This window comes from Oncorhynchus nerka, linkage group LG13 (assembly GCF_034236695.1).
Source record: "Oncorhynchus nerka isolate Pitt River linkage group LG13, Oner_Uvic_2.0, whole genome shotgun sequence".
In the NCBI taxonomy this organism is placed as follows: domain Eukaryota; kingdom Metazoa; phylum Chordata; class Actinopteri; order Salmoniformes; family Salmonidae; genus Oncorhynchus; species Oncorhynchus nerka.
This window is the reverse complement of record NC_088408.1, coordinates 75,864,588-75,889,289: the sequence shown is the minus strand read 5'-3', so window position 1 is coordinate 75,889,289 and position 24,702 is coordinate 75,864,588. Positions and strand designations below refer to the sequence as shown.

Genomic DNA, 24,702 nt, shown 5'->3' with positions numbered 1-24,702 from the left:
GTTTTATACAAAAATGGCTATGTTGAAGGCTACAATTGATGATCATATTTTTTTCATACATTTATTTATGTTATACTGCTTTAGTCTATTCATTACTTAAAACAGTTGGTGCCAGTCACAGCTATCAGGCGTTTTTTACTCACTCTTTCTAAATATTTGACAGGGATCCCCGAGACATGTCTCTTTCAGAATTGAAACCTGTGTGATATATGCACCAGTGAACACATACACAGCTCCATGGTTTCTTTCAGCTCAGTCATATACTGTATATGCATCAGTGAACACATCTCCAGTCTCAAAATGTCATCTTCTACATCCCATCCCAGAGGATTAGACATGGGACTGCCCCTCTGACCCTCACAAAGATAGATTGACATACACCCCCCCCCCCCCACCCACACACACACACACCCTTCATGTTTATGTAGAGCTTTGTGAAATATGCTGCCTCTAGCTCCCCTTATATGGGCTCTCTCTCTCACTCTCTCTCTCTCAGACACTCAAATTCATGCAGACTCCTTGGTCCTTATGTATGCATATAGTTGCCTCATGTTAAAGCTACATGACAGACATGAATGACAGGAGCATATGTGCTCAAGCAGCTGGGATGGGGTGGGGGAGGAAAGAAAGAGAAAGGAAGAAGAGAAGGAGAGGAAATAAAGAGACTAGAGAGAAAGTGATGCATGGAGGATGTAGAGAGGAGAGGAGGAAAAAGTGAAAAGTACCAGAACATCAGCATCTGCTGCTACACCCAGATATAACAGCTAGAATGGTGCTGGAGGGAATAGCAGCCATTTTACGGACTCTTGATCAATTGTGCTATTTTGTGTGTGTTTTTTGACCAAAAAAAGCTTCTGGACGTCAGAACAGAGATCGCTAACCTCGATTTGGATGAGGATTTCTACTTCAATGAGTCGGTGGCAAAGGACATACTGCTCATCCCGAACCAGGCCCAAATCCCCGACCTTCGAAAAAGGATGAGGTGGCGTTATAGAGGTGGGCGTGCGGGATACCTGACGAGACTACATCGGACTACGAGACTATTGACGAATGTGCAATCACTGGAGAATAAACTGGGACCTATCATGGTCCAAACATACCAACACAGTCGTGAAAAGGGCACGACAATGCCTCTTCCCCCTCAGGAGGCTGAAAAGATTTGGCATGTGCCCTAAAATCCTCAAAAAGTTATACAGCTGCATTATTGAGAGCATCTTGACTGGTATGGCAACTGCTTGACATCCGACTGTAAGGCACTACAGAGGGTAGTGCGTATGGCCCAGGACATCACTGAGGACGAGCTCCCTGACATCTAGAACCTCTATACCAGGAGGTGTCAGGGGAAGGCCCGTAAAAATGGTCAAAGACTCCAGCCACCCAAGTCAGATTGTTCTCTCTGCTACCGCATGGCAAGCAGTACCGGAGCGCCAAGTCTGGGACCAAAAGGCTCCTGATCAACTTCTACCCCAAACCATAAGACTGCTGAACAGTTACTTCCCAGACAGAATCCGTCAATTTAAGCTATAGATATCTCTTTGTTTGCATGGGCTGCATCCGCATCCGCCTATGTCAACCTTCCGCATCTGCGGTGGAAGGTAGCCGAGCTACAGCGGTGTTTATCAGACCTCTGACAACATGGAAATCGGTCATCTGACAAAAATGTCTGGAGCATCCGAAAGGTTTGGCAAACTAATGGAACAACTCTATGGAAATATGAGACTCTCATGAACATGATGCTGTTCTCTGTTTTGCTCTACGACCCCCACAAGTGTCACAGAACTCATCTGAAGGTAACCCATACAAATGAATGAAAGTATGGAGGTAGTTTTGTGCCAACAAAAATAAGGGGTTAAATATGTGTAAAAAAAAAAATACAAAAACAACATTTCCTGAGCTTTGTTATATATCCTAGATATAGGACATACACTTAAAAAACATATTCCTTATGATTCTTTTTTTTACTGTCTCATGCCATTAATGAATGTGTTATTCAATGTGTTTCTATGGGCTGTAGTAGTAGAGGCCAAATCAATATTTTATCAAATCATGTTTTAATACATTACCGGTCAAAAGTTTGGGGTCACTTAGAAATGTCCTTGTTTTTGAAAGAAAGCACATATTTTGTCCATTAAAAATAGCATCATATTGATCAGAAATACAGTGTAGACATTCTTAATGTTGTAAATTACTATTGTAGCTGGAAATGGCTGATTTTTTAATGGAATATCTACGTAGGCGTACAGAGACCCATTATTAGCAACCATCACTCCTGTGTTCCAATGGCACGTTGTGTTACCTAATTAGGTTTACTGAACTGCAGTGTATATTTTTTTGATACCTAAAGGGTTCCTAAAATGTAATATCAAATAGCTAAATGATCCATGGGTTTGGTCATTTGTAAATCTAAATTGAATAAATTATGATAGATACATAGGAAGTTTCTGCATGAGTGCTTTGTAAATGACCACAAGAAAATGCCATTCTCTCCTTACATACAAAGAGGCCCAACTCACTTTTTGATACAAGACACAATGGTGAGTTCTGTAACCATCACCAGTAATAAACCTAAGGGCAAAATGGAAAACAACATATAGTGGTTTAAGTGTAGATTCTGCTGCATGCATATAGATAATATAACATTTCTCATAAGAAACTAGCTCCCTGGTACACAGAAAATACCCGAGCTCTGAAGCAAGCTTCCAGAAAATTGGAACGGAAATGGCGCCTCACCAAACTGGAAGTCTTCCGACTAGCTTGGAAAGACGGTACCGTGCAGTACCGAAGAGCCCTTACTGCTGCATCCTATTTTTCTAACTTAATTGAGGAAAATAAGAACAATCCGAAATTCCTTTTTGATACGGTCGCAAAGCTAACTAAAAAGCAGCATTCCCCAAGAGAGGATGACTTTCACTTTAGCAGTGATAAATTCATGAACTTCTTTGAGGAAAAGATTATGATTATTAGAAAACAAATTACGGACTCCTCTTTAAACCTGCGTATTCCTCCAAACCTCAGTTGTCCTGAGTCTGCACAACTCTGCCAGGACCTAGGATCAAGAGAGACGCTCAAGTGTTTTAGTACTATATCTCTTGACACAATGATGAAAATAATTATGGCCTCTAAACCTTCAAGCTGCATACTGGAGCCTATTCCAACTAAACTACTGAAAGAGCTGCTTCCTGTGCTTGGCCCTCCTATGTTGAACATAATAAACGGCTCTCTATCCACCGGATGTGTACCAAACTCACTAAAAGTGGTAGTAATAAAGCCTCTCTTGAAAAAGCCAAACCTTGACCCAGAAAATGTAAAAAACTATCGGCCTATATCGAATCTTCCATTCCTCTCAAAAATTTTAGAGAAGGCTGTTGCGCAGCAACTCACTGCCTTCCTGAAGACAAACAATGTATACGAAATGCTTCAGTCTGGTTTTAGACCCCATCATAGCACTGAGACGGCACTTGTGAAGGTGGTAAATGACATTTTAATGGCATCGGACCGAGGCTCTGCATCTGTCCTCGTGCTCCTAGACCTTAGTGCTGCTTTTGATACCATCGATCACCACATTCTTTTGGAGAGATTGGAAACCCAAATTGGTCTACACGGACATGTTCTGGCCTGGTTTAGATCTTATCTGTCAGAAAGATATCAGTTTGTCTCTGTGAATGGTTTGTCCTCTGACAAATCAACTGTAAATTTCGATGTTCCTCAAGGTTCCGTTTTAGGACCACTATTGTTTTCACTATATATTTTACCTCTTGGGGATGTTATTCGAAAACATAATGTTAACTTTCACTGCTATGCGCATGACACACAGCTGTACATTTCAATGAAACATGGTGAAGCCCCAAAATTGCCCTCGCTAGAAGCATGTGTTTCAGACATAAGGAAGTGGATGGCTGCAAACTTTCTACTATTAAACTCGGACAAAACAGAGATGCTTGTTCTAGGTCCCAAGAAACAAAGAGATCTTCTGTTGAATCTGACAATTAATCTTAATGGTTGTACAGTCGTCTCAAATAAAACTGTGAAGGACCTCGGCGTTACTCTGGACCCTGATCTCTCTTTTGAAGAACATATCAAGACCATTTCGAGGACAGCTTTTTTCCATCTACGTAACATTGCAAAAATCAGAAACTTTCTGTCCAAAAATGATGCAGAAAAATTAATCCATGCTTTTGTCACTATGCTCTACTTTCCGGCTACCCGGATAAAGCACTAAATAAACTTCAGTTAGTGCTAAATACGGCTGCTAGAATCCTGACTAGAACCAAAAAATTTGATCATATTACTCCAGTGCTAGCCTCTCTACACTGGCTTCCTGTCAAAGCAAGGGCTGATTTCAAGGTTTTACTGCTAACCTACAAAGCATTACATGGGCTTGCTCCTACCTATCTCTCTGATTTGGTCCTGCCGTACATACCTACACGTACGCTACGGTCACAAGACGCAGGCCTCCTAATTGTCCCTAGAATTTCTCAGCAAACAGCTGGAGGCAGGGCTTTCTCATATAGAGCTCCATTTTTATGGAACGGTCTGCCTACCCATGTCAGAGACGCAAACTCGGTCTCAACCTTTATGTCTTTACTGAAGACTCATCTCTTCAGTGGGTCATATGATTGAGTGTAGTCTGGCCCAGGAGTGGGAAGGTGAACGGAAAGGCTCTGGAGCAACGAACCGCCCTTGCTGTCTCTGCCTGGCACTGCACTGGGATTCTCTGCCTCTAGCCCTATTACAGGGGCTGAGTCACTGGCTTACTGGGGCTCTCTCATGCCGTCCCTGGAGGGGGTGCGTCACCTGAGTGGGTTGATTCACTGTTGTGGTCCTTGGGTTGTGCCGTGGCGGAGGTCTTTGTGGGCTATACTCAGCCTTGTCTCAGGATGGTAAGTTGGTGGTTGAAGATATCCCTCTAGTGGTGTGGGGGCTGTGCTTTGGCAAAGTGGGTGGGGTTATGTCCTTCCTGTTTGGCCCTGTCCGGGGGTGTCCTCGGATGGGGCCACAGTGTCTCCTGACCCCTCCTGTCTCAGCCTCCAGTATTTATGCTGCAGTAGTTTATGTGTCGGGGGGCTAGGGTCAGTTTGTTATATGTGGAGTACTTCTCCTGTCCTATTCGGTGTCCTGTGTGAATCTAAGTGTGCGTTCTCTAATTCTCTCCTTCTCTCTTTCTTTCTCTCTCTCGGAGGACCTGAGCCCTAGGACCATGCCCCAGGACTACCTGACATGATGACTCCTTGCTGTCCCCAGGCCACCTGGCCATGCTGCTGCTCCAGTTTCAACTGACCTGAGCCCTAGGACCATGCCCCAGGACTACCTGACATGATGACTCCTTGCTGTCCCCAGTCCACCTGGCCATGCTGCTGCTCCAGTTTCAACTGTTCTGCCTTACTATTATTCGACCATGCTGGTCATTTATGAACATTTGAACATCTTGGTCATGTTCTGTTATAATCTCCACCCGGCACAGCCAGAAGAGGACTGGCCACCCCACATATGCTCTCTCTAATTCTCTCTTTCTTTCTCTCTCTCGGAGGACCTGAGCCCTAGGACCGTGCCCCAGGACTACCTGACATGATGACTCCTTGCTGTCCCCAGTCCACCTGACTGTGCTGCTGCTCCAGTTTCAACTGTTCTGCCTTATTATTATTCGACCATGCTGGTCATTTATGAACATTTGAACATCTTGGCCATGTTCTGTTATAATCTCCACCCTGCACAGCCAGAAGAGGACTGGCCACCCCACATAGCCTGGTTCCTCTCTAGGTTTCTTCCTAGGTTTTGGCCTTTCTAGGGAGTTTTTCCTAGCCACCGTGCTTCTACACCTGCATTGCTTGCTGTTTGGGGTTTTAGGCTGGATTTCTGTACAGCACTTTGAGATATCAGCTGATGTACGAAGGGCTATATAAATAAATTTGATTTGATTTGATAATATCCCCAAAATCTAAAATACACATAAAAGTGGCATGGACAATTTCCTTCCTATTAACAAAAGTCAGACATGATTTGTTTCTGTAAAATAAATCAACTTCAACTTCTTCACCAGCTCAGTGACATGTTTTTTAAATCACAGTTTGTCATCAAGCCAGATGTGAAAAGGCTTTGCCAACTGATGGAGCAATTGAGTACAACACGGTATCATCAGCATACAAATTAATATATATATATATTTTTTACTGCATTACCAATGTTATTTATATAGATTGTAAACAGTAGTGGGCCGAGTATCGAACCTTGGCAGCCCTTTATGTAACTCAATGAACTCAGATTTGACCCCATCTACCCTGATGGCCTGAGTTTTGTCAATGAGATAACTATGAACCATCGCCAAGCATCAGTACCCAACTCTATGGAGGACAACTTATTCAACAGAAGAACATGGTCTACACTAACAAAAGCTTTTGACAAGTTTACAAACATGGCAGCACAATTCTTTCTGTCCTCTAAGACATTTACAACAAGCATGGTAGCTGTAGTGGTGCTATGTTTAGGTCTGAATTTGGTTTGTTTAGCATTAAGAATACCATTCATAGATAGAAAATAATGTTGCTGTTTGTTGACCAATGGTTCTAGTATTTTCGCAAGACAAGGGAGTCTGGAAATGGGTTGATAATGATCAAGATCACTAGTATCCCCACCCTTAAGCAGCACAAAAGCTGCTTTCCACACTTTTAGAATATTTCCTGATACTAAAGTTACATTTAAAAAATGCATGTTACTGAGCCATCAATAAGGGGAGCTGCATATTTAAGCAAACACGGGTCTAAATTGACTTATTGGTGTTAACAGATAATAAGACAGCAAGAACTTCTGTTTCTGTGAGTTGCCAAAAAGAAAAATCCTGACTACCATTTCCCAAGTCACGTGAGGTTGACTGATCATCCATCAAGGCAACTGGAGGCTGTATGTGGGAATTACAGTCAACTGACTGGCTATGACCAGTATGAGCACCATTTCTTTCAAATAGGAAACCAGCTGAGATAAAAAGCTGACTAAAAGCATCACCAATCTTAACTTGTATCGACCTCTGAATGCCCGGATATGAAAAGCCAACTGATATTTACTCCTGAGGTTCTGACCTGTTGCACCCTCTACAACCAGTGTCGTTATTATTTGATCCTGCTGGTCATCTATGAACGTTTGAACATCTTGAAGAACAATGGCCTTAATGGCCATGTACTCTTATCAACTCCACCCGGCACAGCCAGAAGAGGACTGGCCACCCCTCAAAGCCTGGTTCCTCTCTAAGTTTCTTCCTAGGTTCCTGCCTTTCTAGGGAGTTTTTCCTAGCCACCATGCTTCTATATCTGCATTGCTTGCTGTTTGTGGTTTTAGGCTGGGTTTCAGTATAAGCACTTTGTGACTTCTGCTGATGTAAAAAGGGCTTTATAAATACATTTGATTGATGTATTGATTTGATTTGATTGAAAGGTCTACACACATCTAAAATGATAACTCAAAGGAGCAATGAAGAAACCAAATAGAAAAATTAAGCATTGTGATTGATTCATCTAATTTGTACCTTGTCAACTCAGGGATATGAACTTGCAACCTTTCGGTTACTAGTCCAAAGCTCTAACCACTAGGCTACCCTGCCTCCCCATAAAGGCCTGAGCTAGAGAGAGATTGAAAATGTATCTCTAGCTCTCTTTTTGTAATCTTTCTTTTTGTAATCCGTGAATCTGTGCTTGAAGTTCACTACTCGATTGACGGACCTTACAAATAATTGTATGTGTGGGGTTCAGAGATGGGGTAGTCAGTCAAAAATCATGTTAACCACTATGATTGAACACATAATGAGTCCATGTAACTTATTATGTGATTTGTTAAGCACATTCTTACATCTGAACTTATTGAGGCTTGCCAAAACAAAGGTGTTATGGCAAGCGTTTCAAATTTTCTACAAACAAAATTCCACTTTGACATTATGGGGTATTGTGTTTAGATCAGTGACACAACCTCTAAATGGAATCCATTTTAAATTCAGGATGTAACACAACAACATGTGTAAAAAGTAATGGGTTGGTGAAGGCTTTCTGAAGGCACTGTAGGTATTTTGTATGCACTGTCAATGTTATAAAACCTTATGGCAAACCCTACAGCATGTAAAATGTGTTCAAAGGCCTGATGTACAGTGCATTTGGAAAGTATTCAGACCCCTTGACTTTTTCCACATTTTGTTAAGTTACATCATTCTAAAATGAAATAAATAAATAAAATCCCCTCATTAATCTACACACAATACCCAATAATGACAAAGCAAAAATATGTTTTTAGAAATGTTTGCAAATGTATAAAAAAAAACTGGAATTATCTCATTTACACTGGGGCGCAACTTTCACTGAGGAGAGCAACCAGAGCTCTGTGAACACAAATTAATTTTCATGATTAGCTAGCTAGCTAATCAACATATATTAGCTGATGTTAATTGTCATGATCCAGTTTGTGTCAGATAGAATGCAGATTTCGTGGAATGCTAAGGTGATGAAGTAGCAGTTTCTGGAGCATAGAAGGCAAGTGTCAACATCTGACATGTGTCAACCATTGATGTTAGCACTAAGCTAGCTAGCTAGTTACAGTTCACAGGAGCCAACATTTATCACATAAATGTAGATTACAAATGAATTTGGGTCATAAAATGGGGAAGTGAAAACGAAATACATTAATCTGCCAATAGCATACAGACAAGATTAATTTTATTCGGCCTAATGTCTTGCCTGCCACCCGGTCTAACATGATGCCACTACCGTGTCTGCCACATCGGCCATGATGTGTTATCCAATAAGTAATGTAGCTCATTAACCCACCAAGACTAGTGGGCCCGGTTCCCAAAAGCATCTCAAGGCTATGTATATTGTTAGAATAGTTTGGTTCTAACGATGAAAGCATCTTAATGCTATGTTCATTGTTAGAATAATATGGTTCTAACGATGAACTTAGCCTTATGATGCTTTTGGGAAATTGGGCCCTGGAGCCTAAATAATCAACCCTGCTACTCACTATTAAACGTGCCCCTTTCAAGAGTCAAAAACCAAACTAACCCATGGTACAATCCTGTACACTCAGACCTCATTTTGAAAGGAAATCAAGCCTGGGGCCAAGGCTAGAAACGGTCTAGTTAGCTGATTGGCAGCTATTTAGGCAATTGAGAAATAGGTGCACTGACTTGGTTAAACAGGCCAAATCAAACTACTTCCTTAGCACTAAGACAGACTCTGTTAGTGATCCCTCTAAAAAACACATTAATTCACTGAAGCAGGGTAATTCTGGGGCAGCAGGTAGCCTAGAGGGTAAAGTGTTGGACTAGTAACCGAAAGGTTCCAAGATCAAATCCCCAAGCTGACAAGGTAAAAATCTGTCGTTCTGCCCCTGAACAAGGCAGTTAACCTACTGTTCCTAGGCCATCATTGAAAATAAGAATTTGTTCTTAACTGACTTGCCTAGTTAAATAAAATTGTGAATTTGCATTGGACATACATATTTGCACATGCAAGTAATTACCTTCCCGGTCACTAGTGGTGGTGAAGTGTGATTTCCTCTCCCTAACTGGCTTGCTTGCTGCATTATCATTCAGTTAAGTCAAGCTACCCCTTTTAAATATTATTATGTATGTCCTTTTTTTCTACCGTTGTAGAACCACAATCTACAGTTATGTATTGATCTCAGAGTGGTGTCAGCTGTGTGTGATTTCTTCCTGTCAATTAAACCCCTTTACCTGGACATTCTGACTCCTCATATTTCTGGACTGACTACCGGCCTAATACCAGCATCTAAGTTTTCCCCTAATTTGAATGGTCCTTCGAATCTACAAACCTAGCAATATTTTTCATGGTCCTTGGAGCCAGATCCAGTAACTGCTACAGCCCAAGGATGCCAGTTAACAGGTCCATCTGTGCCGATCAGCTCACCTGCCACAATATATCGATAATTACGGCAATGGCTATGAGTCCACATACCACTGCTACGAGGGAGAGCAGCTAGAGGGTTCTCTTGAGCATTTGAGACGTGACATACTGCAGTCAAAGTGTCCTTTTTCCCTTTCAACAACTCATCATCAATCCAAGTCACCACCCAGGCTGACCAGCAGAGTAGAGGAAAGAGCCTCAGCCTTTTCATCGGTTGCTAATTCACCGGGTTCCCACCTCAGGCTAACCTCAACCAGAGATTTCCAAAATCAGCATCGAACCTCGACCAGTGATCCTCAGGATCAATGTAGAACCTTGACCAGAGATCACCGGGATCAGCATCTACCTGAGCGTGGACCACCAGTGACAACCTGAGAGGACTCACTGCGTTTACACAGCCAGCATGATGAAATGAATGAGCTCATTGAAGCAGAATAGAGGACAGAGTCTCAGTCTTCTCATTGGTTGCTAATTCACCGGGTCCCCACCTCAGGCCAACCATGACCAGAGATCGGCAAGATCCGCGTCAAACCCCGACCATAGATCCTCAGGATCAGCATCGACCCTTGACCAGGGATCACCGGGATCAACGTGGATTGCCAGTGACAACCAGAGAGGACGAGATTGATGAGCTCATTGAAGCAGTCAGGAAGATGGAAGGTTCCTACAGTCCACCCGACCACCATCACCAGTAGTTACCTGGACACTGAGCATCTCAGTCAGTCCTTCAACAGTTCTCTCCTCTTGCATCTGAAAGATGTCTTAGAGGGGGAGAACAGGGACCTGTGAAACCAAGCTGCCAAGCAATTAACAACATCATCTCAGAGATCATCATGCAACAGATACTACATCAGAAGCGAAAGAATGAGGTGACCAGCGTGACCAGCTCCGCAACCCCAGACGTCAGAAGATGCTCGAGTCGTTGCGCCCTTCCACATCAGTTTCACCATCAGCCCCGGTCTCAGATCCGGCTCCTGCTGTGATGCCCCTCCCAGCGGTGCTACAGCCTTCTCCAGAGCCAGAGGAGCTACCAGAGCTCACCCTGGGGGAGCACCCCACCACTGTGCTCCAGCCCCAGCTGTGCCGATCTAGCCTGCTCCGACCATGGAGCTCAAGTTAGTAGTGGCGCCTACTACAGTCGCTCCTGCTATGTAGCTTTAGCTATACATTCCAACTGCTGTGCTTCAACCAGCTGCTGCCATGGAGTCTCAACTGGTGCACAGTGGTACCATCGGCATCTCCAATGACAGAGGTTCTGCCGATCCCCATTCTATATCCAAGATCTATCCTCACCTCCCTGTTTATTTGTGAGCAGGAAGACCTACAGCCTTCTCCATGGACAGAGGAGCTGCCTGAGCTCACCCTGAGAGAGCACCCTACTCCTACTCCTGCTGACACCTCTGAATGTCAGTTGGTCCATAATGCGGGTGCCCTTCCTGCAGCTGTAGGCTACAAGTCCAGCCCTGCCACTCAGACCTCTCCGGTCCCTTTCTGGTGTAATCTGCCTAGTCCAACCTTCTACATCCAGCCTACTGCTGTCCAAAGATGTCTCCCTCCGACCTGTGACATCCAGCCTGCTGCAGTTCAAAAACGTCTCCCTCCTACCTGTGACGTTCAGCCTGCTGCTTCCTCCCTGGGAGCCCCCTCCAGTCTTTGATGCAGTGGCTTGGTCCAGAATTGGGGGACCCTCCTGATGTCCCTGTGGGGGACCCTCCTGACGTCTCTGTGTGGAACCCTCCTGACGTCTCAGTCGGGAACCCTCCTGACGTCTCTGTGTGGGACCCTCCTGACGTCTCTGTGGGAGACCCTCCTGACTTCTCTGTGGGGGACCCTCCTGATTCTCTGTGGGGGACCCTCCTGACATCTCTGTGGGAGACCCTCCTGACTTCTCTGTGGGGGACCCTCCTGACGTCCCTGTGGGGGACCCTCCTGACGTCTCAGTCGGGAACCGTCTTGACATCTCTGTGGGGGACACCACACACCCTGGTCTGGTGACCTCAAGCACCTTTGTGAAGGGGCGGCCAAAAGCACAAAGAGACAGGACTTCTGTTTGACCGGTTGCCCATCTTGCTCCTGCCTCGGTGAATTACCCCAAGTCTTTACTTTATCCCTCTCAGTGACTACTTGCCCTTGCTGCCCTTTGCAATTGTTTGAAAATCTGTACAACACCTTTGGTGGCGGCTGTAAAATAACGTTCCTCACCGGTTCTTACCAAATATAGTACCGGTTCATATTGTTCCTTTCTGTTTATTTTTAAACCTCTGATATATATATATATATTTTTGTACATTCAGCTCGACATTAAATTACTTCACCAACCAGTTTGGATAGAGCTGCTTGTTGTGGAGCGGGTAAGCAATCTAATCTGTATAGGACAGTCGTTACGATGAAATTGTATTTTTCAGTAACGGCATGGTTTAATCATAATGAAAGACAAACACACACACTGTGTTGCCAGTCACAGTGTAGGGTGCGAGATGTGACATTTTGAGGGTGAGGAGAGAGCGAGAGAGGATGGAGGAAGCTTGCCTTGATGCGCTGGGCCTCTTGTTATGACATGCATCATCTGAATTAGACCCACAGAATTATACCTACGGAGGTGCGGCTTCTTTGGAAGAACTTTGAATGTCTTTGAACTTCCGAGTTGGTTTAATGTTGGACCAGAGCAAACGCTAGCTAGATACCAAGCTTGTGTGTGCAGAGTAGCACTAGAATTAAAATACGTCTTACCTTTTTGTAGTTAATAAGTCCAATAAAATCGAACATTATTTGTCATATGCGACGAATACAACAGGTGTAGGTAGACCTTACTGTGAAATGCTTACTTACAAGCCCTTAACCAACTATGTGGTTCAAGAAAGAGTTAAGAAATTATTTACCAAATAAACTAAAGTAAAAAAATATAAAAATTAACACAATAAAATAACATTAACGAGGCTATATACATGTAGGTAGGGGTAAGGTGACTATGCATAGATAATAAACAGCTAGTAGAAGCAGTGTAAAAACAGTCTATGACTTGCATGACTAGAGTCTTTGACTATTTTTTGGGCGTTCCTCTGACACCGCCTAGTATATAGGTCCTGGATGGCAGGAAGCTTGGCCCCAGTGATGTGCTGGGCCATATGCACTACCCTCTGCAGCGCCTTTACGGTCAGATGCCGAGCAGTTTCCATACCAGGCGGTGATGTAACTGGTCAGGATGCTCTCGAGGGTGCAGCTGTAGAAAGAGGATCTGGGGACCCATGCCAAGTCTTTTCAGTCTCCTGAAGGGGAAAAGGTGTTGCCGTGCCCTCTTCACGACTGTCTTGGTGTGATTGGACCATAATAGTTTGTTGGTGATGTAGACACCAAGGAACTTGAAACTCTCGACCCGCTCTACTACAGCCCCATCGATGTTAATGGGGCCTGTTCGGGCCCGCATTTTCCTGTAGTCCACAATTAGCTCCTTTTGTCTTGCTCAGATTGAGGGAGAGGTTGTTGTCCTGGCACCAAACTCCCAGGTCTCTGACCTCCTATAGGCCGTCTCTGACCTCCTATAGGCTGTTTCATTATTGTCGGTAATCAGGCATACCACTGTTGTGTCAACAGTAAACTTAATGATAGTGTTGGAGTCGTGTTTGGCCAAGCAGTCGTGGGTGAACAGGGAGTACAGGAGGGGACTAAGCATACATCCCTGAGGGGCCCCAGGGTTGAGGATCAGCGTGGCAGACATGTTGTTGCCTACCCTTACCACCTGGGGTCGGCCCATCAGGAAATCCAGGATCCAGTTGTAGAGTGAGGTGTTTAGTCCCAGGGTCCTTAGCTTAGTGATGAGCTTTGTGGGCACTATGGTGATGAACGCTGAGCTGTAGTCAATGAACAGCATTCTCACATAGGTGTACTTTTTGTCCAGGTGGGAAAGGGCAGTGTGGAGTGCGATTGAGAAACGTATTCCAGCTTCTGCCTGCCAGCTGGAAATCTTTGCCAGTGGGTGTGCCTAATAACTATAGTATCCTTAACTAGCATTGACATAGTGAATCCATTCTTCTATAATTAAACATCTCTCCCTGATTTCTGAATTACGCGTCTAATGTGGTCAGTAGGCTACAGTAACCTATGTATCGTCGTCAGTAGGCTACAGTAACTTATGTAACGTCATCAGTAGGCTACAGTAACCTATGTATCGTCGTCAGTAGGCTACAGTAACTTATGTAACGTCGTCAGTAGGCTACAGCAACCTATGTATCGTCGTCAGTAGGCTACAGTAACTTATGTAACGTCGTCAGTAGGCTACAGTAACCTATGTAACATCATCAGTAGGCTACAGTAACCTATGTAACGTCGTCAGTAGGCTACAGTAACCTATGTAACATCGTCAGTAGGCTACAGTAACCTATGTAACGTCGTCAGTAGGCTACAGTAACCTATGTAACGTCGTCAGTAGGCTACAGTAACCTATGTAACGTCGTCAGTAGGCTACAGTAACCTATGTAACGTCGTCAGTAGGCTACAGTAACCTATGTAACGTCGTCAGTAGGCTACAGTAACCTATGTAACGTCATCAGTAGGCTACAGTAACCTATGTAACGTCGCCAGTAGGCTACAGTAACCTATGTAACATCGTCAGTAGGCTACACTAACCTATGTAACGTCGTCAGTAGGCTACAGTAACCTATGTAACGTCGTCAGTAGGCTACAGTAACCTATGTAATGTCGTCAGTAGGCTACAGTAACCTATGTGACTTCGTCAGTAGGCTACAGTAACCTATGTAACGTTGTCAGTAGACTACAGTAACCTATGTAACGTTGTCAGTAGGCTACAGTAACCTATGTAACGTTGTCAGTAGGCTACAGTAACCTATGTAACGTCGTCAGTAGGCTACAGTAACCTATGTAACGTCGTCAGTAGGCAACAGTAACCTATGTAAGGTCGTCAGTAGGATACAGTAACCTATGTAACGTTGTCAGTAGGCTACAGTAACCTATGTAACATCGTCAGTAGGCTACAGTAACCTATGTAACATCATCAGTAGGCTACAGTAACCTATGTAACATCGTCAGTAGGCTACAGTAACTTATGTAACATCATCAGTAGGCTACAGTAACCTATGTAACGTCGTCAGTAGGCTACAGTAACCTATGTAACGTCGTCAGTAGGCTACAGTAACCTATGTAACGTCGTCAGTAGGCTACAGTAACCTATGTAACGTCGTCAGTAGGCTACAGTAACCTATGTAACGTCGCCAGTAGGCTACAGTAACCTATGTAACGTCGTCAGTAGGCTACAGTAACCTATGTAACGTCATCAGTAGGCTACAGTAACCTATGTAATGTCGTCAGTAGGCTAAAGTAACCTATGTGACTTCGTCAGTAGGCTACAGTAACCTATGTAACAACGTCAGTAGACTACAGTAACCTATGTAACGTTGTCAGTAGGCTACAGTAACCTATGTAACGTCGTCAGTAGGCTACAGTAACCTATGTAACGTCGTCAGTAGGCAACAGTAACCTATGTAACGTTGTCAGTAGGCTACAGTAACCTATGTAACATCGTCAGTAGGCTACAGTAACCTATGTAACATCATCAGTAGGCTACAGTAACCTATGTAACATCGTCAGTAGGCTACAGTAACCTATGTAACATCGTCAGTAGGCTACAGTAACCTATGTAACGTTGTCAGTAGGCTACAGTAACCTATATAACGTCGTCAGTAGGCTACAGTAACCTATGTAACGTCGTCAGTAGGCAACAGTAACCTATGTAACGTCGTCAGTAGGCTACAGTAACCTATGTAATGTTGTCAGTAGGCTACAGTAACCTATGTAACATCGTCAGTAGGCTACAGTAACCTATGTAACGTCGTCAGTAGGCTACAGTAACCTATGTAACGTTGTCAGTCGGCTACAGTAACCTATGTAACATCGTCAGTAGGCTACAGTAACCTATGTAACGTTGTCAGTAGGCTACAGTAACCTATATAACGTCGTCAGTAGGCTACAGTAACCTATGTAACGTCGTCAGTAGGCAACAGTAACCTATGTAACGTCGTCAGTAGGCTACAGTAACCTATGTAACGTTGTCAGTAGGCTACAGTAACCTATGTAACATTGTCAGTAGGCTACAGTAACCTATATAACGTCGTCAGTAGGCTACAGTAACCTATGTAACGTCGTCAGTAGGCTACAGTAACCTATGTAACGTCGTCAGTAGGCTACAGTAACCTATGTAACGTCGTCAGTAGGCTACAGTAACCTATGTAACATCGTCAGTAGGCTACAGTAACCTATGTAACGTCGTCAGTAGGCTACAGTAACCTATGTAACATCGTCAGTAGGCTACAGTAACCTATATAACGTCGTCAGTAGGCTACAGTAACCTATGTAACGTTGTCAGTCGGCTACAGTAACCTATGTAACGTTGTAAGTCGGCTACAGTAACCTATGTAACGTTGTAAGTCGGCTACAGTAACCTATGTAACGTTGTAAGTCGGCTACAGTAACCTATGTAACGTTGTAAGTCGGCTACAGTAACCTATGTAACGTTGTTAGTCGGCTACAGTAACCTATATAACGTCGTCAGTAGGCTACAGTAACCTATGTAACGTTGTCAGTCGGCTACAGTAACCTATGTAACGTTGTAAGTCGGCTACAGTAACCTATGTAACGTTGTAAGTCGGCTACAGTAACCTATGTAACGTTGTCAGTCGGCTACAGTAACCTATGTAACGTTGTAAGTCGGCTACAGTAACCTATGTAACGTTGTAAGTCGGCTACAGTAACCTATGCTTCAGAGGGGAGGGGCAGGTAGTCTTCACACATGCACACCCACTGGCAAAGATTTCCGGCTAGCAGGCAGACACTGGAATAAGTTTCTGAGTGACAGAGTAAGGGCTTTGCATATGTGCTTTGTTGTGATTTTTGAGGGACCAGAAAAAATGCCTGGTACATAAAATAACCGTATTAACCGTATCCCATGCTTTTAAAATAACAGTTCTGTTCGGAACAGTACAAATCACTTTTGTTTTCGGTTTGGGTTCTGTTCCTCAAATAATGTCATTATTTGGTTCCAACCATTGATCTCTATGCACCCCAAGTTTGTGCCTTTAGTTAGAATGCCTGACGACAGCTCCTCAGTCAATCACCCTACCTTTCTGACCAATTTTTTATTAAAAAAATTATTTCACCTTTATTTAACCAGGTAGGCCAGTTGAGAACAAGTTCTCATTTACAACTGCGACCTGGCCAAGATAAAGCAAAGCACTGCGACAAAAACAACAACACAGAGTTACACATGGGATAAACAAACGTACATCAAAAACACATTAGAAAAATCTATGTACTGTGTTTGCAAATGTAGTAAGGTTAGGGAGGTAAGGCAATAATTTAGCATTAACACTGGAGTGACGCATGTGCAGATGATGATGTGAAAGTAGAGCTACTGGGGTGAAAAAGAGCAAAAAAATAAATAACAATATGGGGATGAGGTAGTTGGGTGTGCTATTTACAGATGGGCTGTGTACAGGTACAGTAATCGGTAAGCTGCTCTGACAGCTGATGCTTAAAGATAGTGAGGGAGAAATAAGTCTCCAGCTTCAGTGATTTTTGCAATTCGTTCCAGTCATTGGCAGCAGAGAACTGGAAGGAAAGGCGGCCAAAATAAGCGTTGGCTTTGAGGATGACCAGTGAAATATACCTGCTAGAGCGCGTGCTACGGGTGGGTGTTGAAATGGAGATCAGCGAGCTGAGATAAGGCGAGGCTTTACCTAGCAAAGACTTATAGATGACTTGGAGCCAGTGGGTTTGGCAACGAAAATGTAGCGAGGGCCAGCCAACGAGAGCATACAGGTTGCAGTGGTGGGTAGTATATGGGGCTTTGGTGACAAAACAGATGGCACTGTGATAGACTACATCTAATTTGCTGAGTAGAGTGTCGGAGGCAATTTTGTAAATGACATCGCCAAAGTCAAGGATCGGTACGATAGTCAGTTTTACGAGGGTATGTTTGGCAGCATGAGTGAAGAAGGCTTTGTTGCGAAATAGGAAGCCGATTCTAGATTTAATTTAGGATTGGAGATGCTTAATGTGAGTCTGGAAGAGGAGTTTACAGTCCAACCAGGCACCTAGGTATTTGAAATTGTCCACATATTCTAGGTCAGAACCGTCCAGAGTAGTGATGCTAGGCTGGTGGGCAGCAATCGGTTGAAGAGCATGCATTTAGTTTTATTAGTACTTAAGAGCAGTTGGAGGCCACGGAAGGAGTGTTGTATGGCATTGAAGCTTGTTTGGAGGTTTGCTAACACAGTGTCCAATGAAGGGCCAGATGTATACAGAATGGTGTCGTCTGCGTAGAGGTGGATCAGAGAATCACCAGCAGCAAGAGCGATATCATTGACATATACAGAGAAAAGAGTAGGCCAGAGAATTGAACCCTGTGGCACCCCCATAGAGACTGCCAGAGGTCCAGACAACAGGCCCTCCGATTTGACACACTGAACTCTATCTGAGAAGTAGTTGGTGAACCAGGCGAGTCAGTCATTTGAGAAACCAATGCTATTGAGTCTGCCGATAAGAATGCAATGATTGACAGAGTCGAAAGCCTTGGCCAGGTCGATGAAGACGGCTGCACAGTACTGTCTTTTATCTATGGCAGTTATGATTGCTCTTTGTAAGTTCCGCCTCCAGCCAGTGAGTTGAGGCTTTTGACATATTGTTGCATATTATAATATGTCTATTTCTACCGTTGTAGAACCACTATCTACAGTTATTCATTGATGTCAGAGTGGTGTGTGTGTGTCAAATCAAATCAAATTCGATTTGTCACATACACATGGTTAGCAGATGTTAATGCGAGTGTAGCGAAATGCTTGTGCTTCTAGTTCCAACAAAGCAGTAATAACCAACGAGTAATCTAACCTAACAACTACCTTATACACTGGGATTAAGAATATGTACATAAAAATATATGAATGAGTGATGGTACAGAACGGCATAGTCAAGATGCAGTAGATGGTATAGAGTACAGTATATACATATGAGATGAGTAATGTAGGGTATGAGTAAAGTGGCATTGTTTAAAGTGGCTAGTGATACATTTTTACATCATTTTTTCCATTATTAAAGTGGTTGGCGTTGAGTCAGTATGTTGGCAGCAGCCACTCAATGTTAGTGGTGGCTGTTTAACAGTCTGCTGGCCTTGAGATAGAAGCTGTTTTTCAATCTCTAGGTCCCTGCTTTGATGCACCTGTACTGACCTCTCCTTCTGAATGATGGCAGGGTGAACAGGCAGTGGCTCGGGTGGTTGTTGTCCTTGATGATCTTTATGACCTTCCTGTGACATTGGGTGGTGTAGGTGTCCTGGAGGGCAGGTAGTTTGCCCCCGGTGATGCGTTGTCCAGACCTCACTACCCTCTGGAGAGCCTTACGGTTGTGGGCGGAGCATTTGCCGTACCAGGTGGTGAGACAGCCCGACAGGATGCTCTCGATTGTGCATCTGTAAAAGTTTGTGTGTGTGTGTGTGTGTGTGTATGTGTGTGTGTGACTCCTTCTTGTCAATTAAACCCCCTTACCTGTACATTCTGACCCCTCATTGTTCTGGACGGACATTCTGTAGTGGTTACTACCGGCTTAATACCAGCACCTACGTTTTCCCCTATTTTTAATGGTCCTTCTACAAACCTAGCCATATTTTTCATACACAATGGCTTTCCATCGCTGTATAAGATGAGGGAGGTGTGTGTTTATTTAGTCCACTTCTTAGAAGAAAAGTAAAAACAGAGTACAAAGACATCTTTTAGTCCATCAGACAGACGCACGCATATATAGACACACACACACACACACACACACACACACACACACACACACACACACACACACACACACACACACACACACACACACACACACACACACACACACTCTCTGTCTGGGACTAGAGCAGCCATTTTCCTGGCCTAATGAGACAGATAATGTCTGAGAGGTAAATACCAACAATGACAACACAGACAGGAATAAATAACAACAGCAAATGCTGGCTTCACTAAAACAAAGACATGAATGTGTCTCAGTAGTCTCAGTCTGGACTCCCTGCTGTGTCCGTCAAATAGAGGATATAATTCACCCATCCCCCTCGGTGTTTACTGCTATAACATTGCAGTTTTTAACAATCACTTTGGCACTAATTTCAGACCCTTGTGGTCCTTTTTCAAAACTCTAGACACAAAACTCAAAACGGTCATCACTTGTAACACAGGCTGTCCAATGTTCAAAACATTACATTGTGCATTCATATCTTTAAAGAAACCTTGCACTTGCAGAATCATTGGGTCAAATAACTAATGTATCATGAAATACCACAGGAACATTCATTTAGATCACCCACACACAAGATACCGATAGTTTCACTGTGTAGTTGTTCATACAATCATTAAATATTGTAGTACAAAATATGTGATACATGTTTCATTATGCTACTACACGTAAATACATCACTGTAAAAGAACTAGTAGAGAGAATACTACAGACACAGTGGAATCATTGAACAAAATATAAAATTTATTGATGAAATACAATAAAATCACAACATAAGTTTCTTTGAATCAAAGCAAAAATAATTAGCTACAAAAAAAGAAAAAACAGTTAAAGGTCAACTGCAGTGTTCCTCACCTGGCTTACTGTAAAACATCACTGCTGTGTTCCTCACGTGGCTTACTGTAAAACATCACTGCAGTGTTCCTCACCTGGCTTACTGTAAAACATCACTGCTGTGTTCCTCACCTGGCTTACTGTAAAACATCACTGCTGTGTTCCTCACGTGGCTTACTGTAAAACATCACTGCAGTGTTCCTCACCTGGCTTACTGTAAAACATCACTGCTGTGTTCCTCACGTGGCTTACTGTAAAACATCACTGCAGTGTTCCTCACCTGGCTTACTGTAAAACATCACTGCTGTGTTCCTCACGTGGCTTACTGTAAAACATCACTGCAGTGTTCCTCACCTGGCTTACTGTAAAATATCACTGCAGTGTTCTTCACCTGGCTTACTGTAAAACATCACTGCAGTGTTCCTCACCTGGCTTACTGTATAACATCACTGCAGTGTTCCTCACCTGGCTTAGTGTAAAACATCACTGCAGTGTTCCTCACCTGGCTTAGTGTAAAACATCACTGCAGTGTTCCTCACATGGCTTACTGTAAAACATCACTGCAGTGTTCCTCACCTGGCTTACTGTAAAACATCACTGGAGTGTTCCTCACCTGGCTTACTGTAAAACATCACTGCAGTGTTCCTCACCTGGCTTACTGTAAAACATCACTGCAGTGTTCCTCACCTGGCTTACTGTAAAACATCACTGGAGTGTTCCTCACCTGGCTTACTGTAAAACATCACTGCAGTGTTCCTCACCTGGCTTAGTGTAAAACATCACTGCAGTGTTCCTCACATGGCTTACTGTAAAACATCACTGCAGTGTTCCTCACCTGGCTTACTGTAAAACATCACTGGAGTGTTCCTCACCTGGCTTACTGTAAAACATCACTGCAGTGTTCCTCACCTGGCTTACTGTAAAACATCACTGGAGTGTTCCTCACCTGGCTTACTGTAAAACATCACTGCAGTGTTCCTCACCTGGCTTACTGTAAAACATCACTGCAGTGTTCCTCACCTGGCTTACTGTAAAACATCACTGGAGTGTTCCTCACCTGGCTTACTGTAAAACATCACTGCAGTGTTCCTCACCTGGCTTACTGTAAAACATCACTGCAGTGTTCCTCACCTGGCTTACTGTAAAACATCACTGCAGTGTTCCTCACCTGGCTTACTGTATAACATCACTGCAGTGTTCCTCACCTGGCTTAGTGTAAAACATCACTGCAGTGTTCCTCACCTGGCTTACTGTATAACATCACTGCAGGGCGGCAGGGTAGCCTAGTGGTTAGAGTGTTGGACTAGTAACCGGAAGGTTGCAAGTTCACATCCCTGAGCTGACAAGGTACAAATCTGTCGTTCTGCACCTGAACAGGCAGTTAAACCACTGTTCCTAGGCTGTCATGGAAAATAAGAATTTGTTCTTAACTGACATGCCTAGTAAAATTTTAAAAAATTGTTCCTCACCTGGCTTAGTGTAAAACATCACTGCAGTGTTACTCACCTGGCTTACTGTATAACATCACTGCAGTGTTCCTCACCTGGCTTACTGTACAACATCACTGCAGTGTTCCTCACCTGGCTTATTGTATAACATCACTGCAGTGTTCCTCACCTGGCTTAGTGTAAAACATCACTGCAGTGTTCCTCACCTGGCTTACTGTAAAACATCACTGCAGTGTTCCTCACCTGGCTTACTGTAAAACATCACTGCAGTGTTCCTCACCTGGCTTACTGTAAAACATCACTGGAGTGTTCCTCACCTGGCTTACTGTAAAACATCACTGCAGTGTTCCTCACCTGGCTTACTGTAAAACATCACTGCAGTGTTCCTCACCTGGCTTACTGTAAAACATCACTGCAGTGTTCCTCACCTGGCTTACTGTATAACATCACTGCAGTGTTCCTCACCTGGCTTAGTGTAAAACATCACTGCAGTGTTCCTCACCTGGCTTACTGTATAACATCACTGCAGGGCGGCAGGGTAGCCTAGTGGTTAGAGTGTTGGACTAGTAACCGGAAGGTTGCAAGTTCACATCCCTGAGCTGACAAGGTACAAATCTGTCGTTCTGCCCCTGAACAGGCAGTTAAACCACTGTTCCTAGGCTGTCATTGAAAATAAGAATTTGTTCTTAACTGACATGCCTAGTAAAATTTTAAAAAATTGTTCCTCACCTGGCTTACTGTACAACATCACTGCAGTGTTCCTCACCTGGCTTATTGTATAACATCACTGCAGTGTTCCTCACCTGGCTTAGTGTAAAACATCACTGCAGTGTTCCTCACCTGGCTTACTGTAAAACATCACTGCAGTGTTCCTCACCTGGCTTACTGTAAAACATCACTGCACTGTTCCTCACCTGGCTTAGTGTAAAACATCACTGCAGTGTTCCTCACCTGGCTTACTGTAAAACATCACTGCAGTGTTCCTCACCTGGCTTACTGTAAAAAGCAAAAACGAAAGATTAATTACTACTTCTATATTTCCATCAACCCTGTTTTGTGGATTTGGCCACAGGTTCTCATCCACATCACAATGAATGTTTTCATTAGCCAAACATCTAGGGAAGAATCTTCGGGCGAATCCAGGCCTGACACTGGTCTGCCGTGATGTCATTGCATGCGTCATCCATGGCCTGGAGAAGGGTGGCTTGTTCGTGAGGGCGCCTACCTTCCACCTCCATGTGGAGAAAAATTTGGGGGTAAGCACAGGGTGGTCAATTGTGGATGGGCCTGAAAACATGCTTGCACCATTTGAGCATGGTGGAACCTGACATTATCCCACACAATGACATAGGTCATGCTATCAGCTCTACAGACCTGATTTAGCTCATCAAAGACGATTACATTCGAACAGCGAATCATGTGGCTGCCTGCAACTCAATATATAGAGTATATAGAGTATAGAGCTTTAGATGTTGTTCGACCAAACATTAGAACGGGCAAGATGCGTAATCTAAGCAACTTTGACCGTGGTATGATTGTTGATGCCACACATGGTGATTCCAGCATCTCAGAAACAGCTGCCTTCCTGGCATTTTTATGCACTACAGTCTCTACAGTTTACAGAGAATAGTGCGATAAACAAAACACATTCAGTGAGCGGCAGTTCTGTGGGCAAAAACCACCTTGTTAATGAGAGAGGTCAGAAGAGAATGTCCAGACTCATTCAAGCTAACAGAAAGGCCACAAACGTTTAAAACAGTGGTGTGCAGAAGGGCATCTCTTAACGTACAACACCGTGAATAATTCAGGCTGTTGTGGAGGCAAAAGTACTAGATAAAAGTACCTAATAAAGTGGCCGGTGAGTGTACAGTAATGTCAAATCTGAAAACATGGTCTGGAAAAGTGGTACATGGTACCATAGAAACAGTGTCTGATAAAGAATGATGATGAAATATTACAGCCATAGATAATGTAGTCCAATTGGTTCATGTTCCACGGTAATTGGTGTCAATAGATCTCGTTATCCTGAAACTTTCATGATCTAAACATGGAATATTGTTTGTCAGTTTACTTAAAACTATGCATTAAGAGTAACACAACAGTTACTTATCATTTTGAGCAGTTGTATCAATTGATAGTTAGATCATTGTAATGAAATGAATAGACAGTCATCTCAGATGTAATGTGTGAATTGTATTTTGAAATGGTAATACTTTGATGTTAAGTTGTGTCATTTTGAACAGGTGATTTTAGTTCAACGAACAAATGATCTTAGCTTTATGTGTATTGTATCCAAGCAATTGGAAAAAGTGTTAGAGTTTTGGTTGTGAGTTTTGTGTCTAGAGTTTTGAAAAATGACATCAAGGTTCGGAAATTAGTGCCAAAGTGATTGTAAAAAACGGTATTATCATCATGTTTATATTTTCTCTGTATGAACCTGTTATGCACTGCGGCCATTAGTGTGGTTGTCATGTCAGACTGTTAGTGTGTGTGTTTGTGTGTGATATTGAGACGTGTGTGTTTGTGTGGGCATGTGCGTGCGTGTGTGTGTGTGTGACTCTGACTGAAACACAAGCACATGGTACCACAATAATAACTCCCTCTGACAGCCTGTCATCAGAGTGAGGGGGACAACATTTACATTTACATTTAAGTCATTTAGCAGACGCTCTTATCCAGAGCGACTTACAACTGTGACACTACACCTGTCGCACACTCAAACATTACAATAA

At 43.4% G+C, this 24,702-nt stretch overlaps 1 long non-coding RNA gene across 1 annotated transcript; it reads left to right on the top strand.

Moving 5' to 3' along the window:
- Nucleotides 1-481: 481 nt before the first annotated feature.
- LOC135574737 (uncharacterized) lies at nucleotides 482-6,031 on the top strand. The gene is made up of 2 exons (XR_010465630.1): nucleotides 482-1,790; nucleotides 5,180-6,031. It is a non-coding gene; the product is annotated as an uncharacterized LOC135574737 (long non-coding RNA).
- The last annotated feature ends 18,671 nt before the right edge of the window (nucleotides 6,032-24,702 follow it).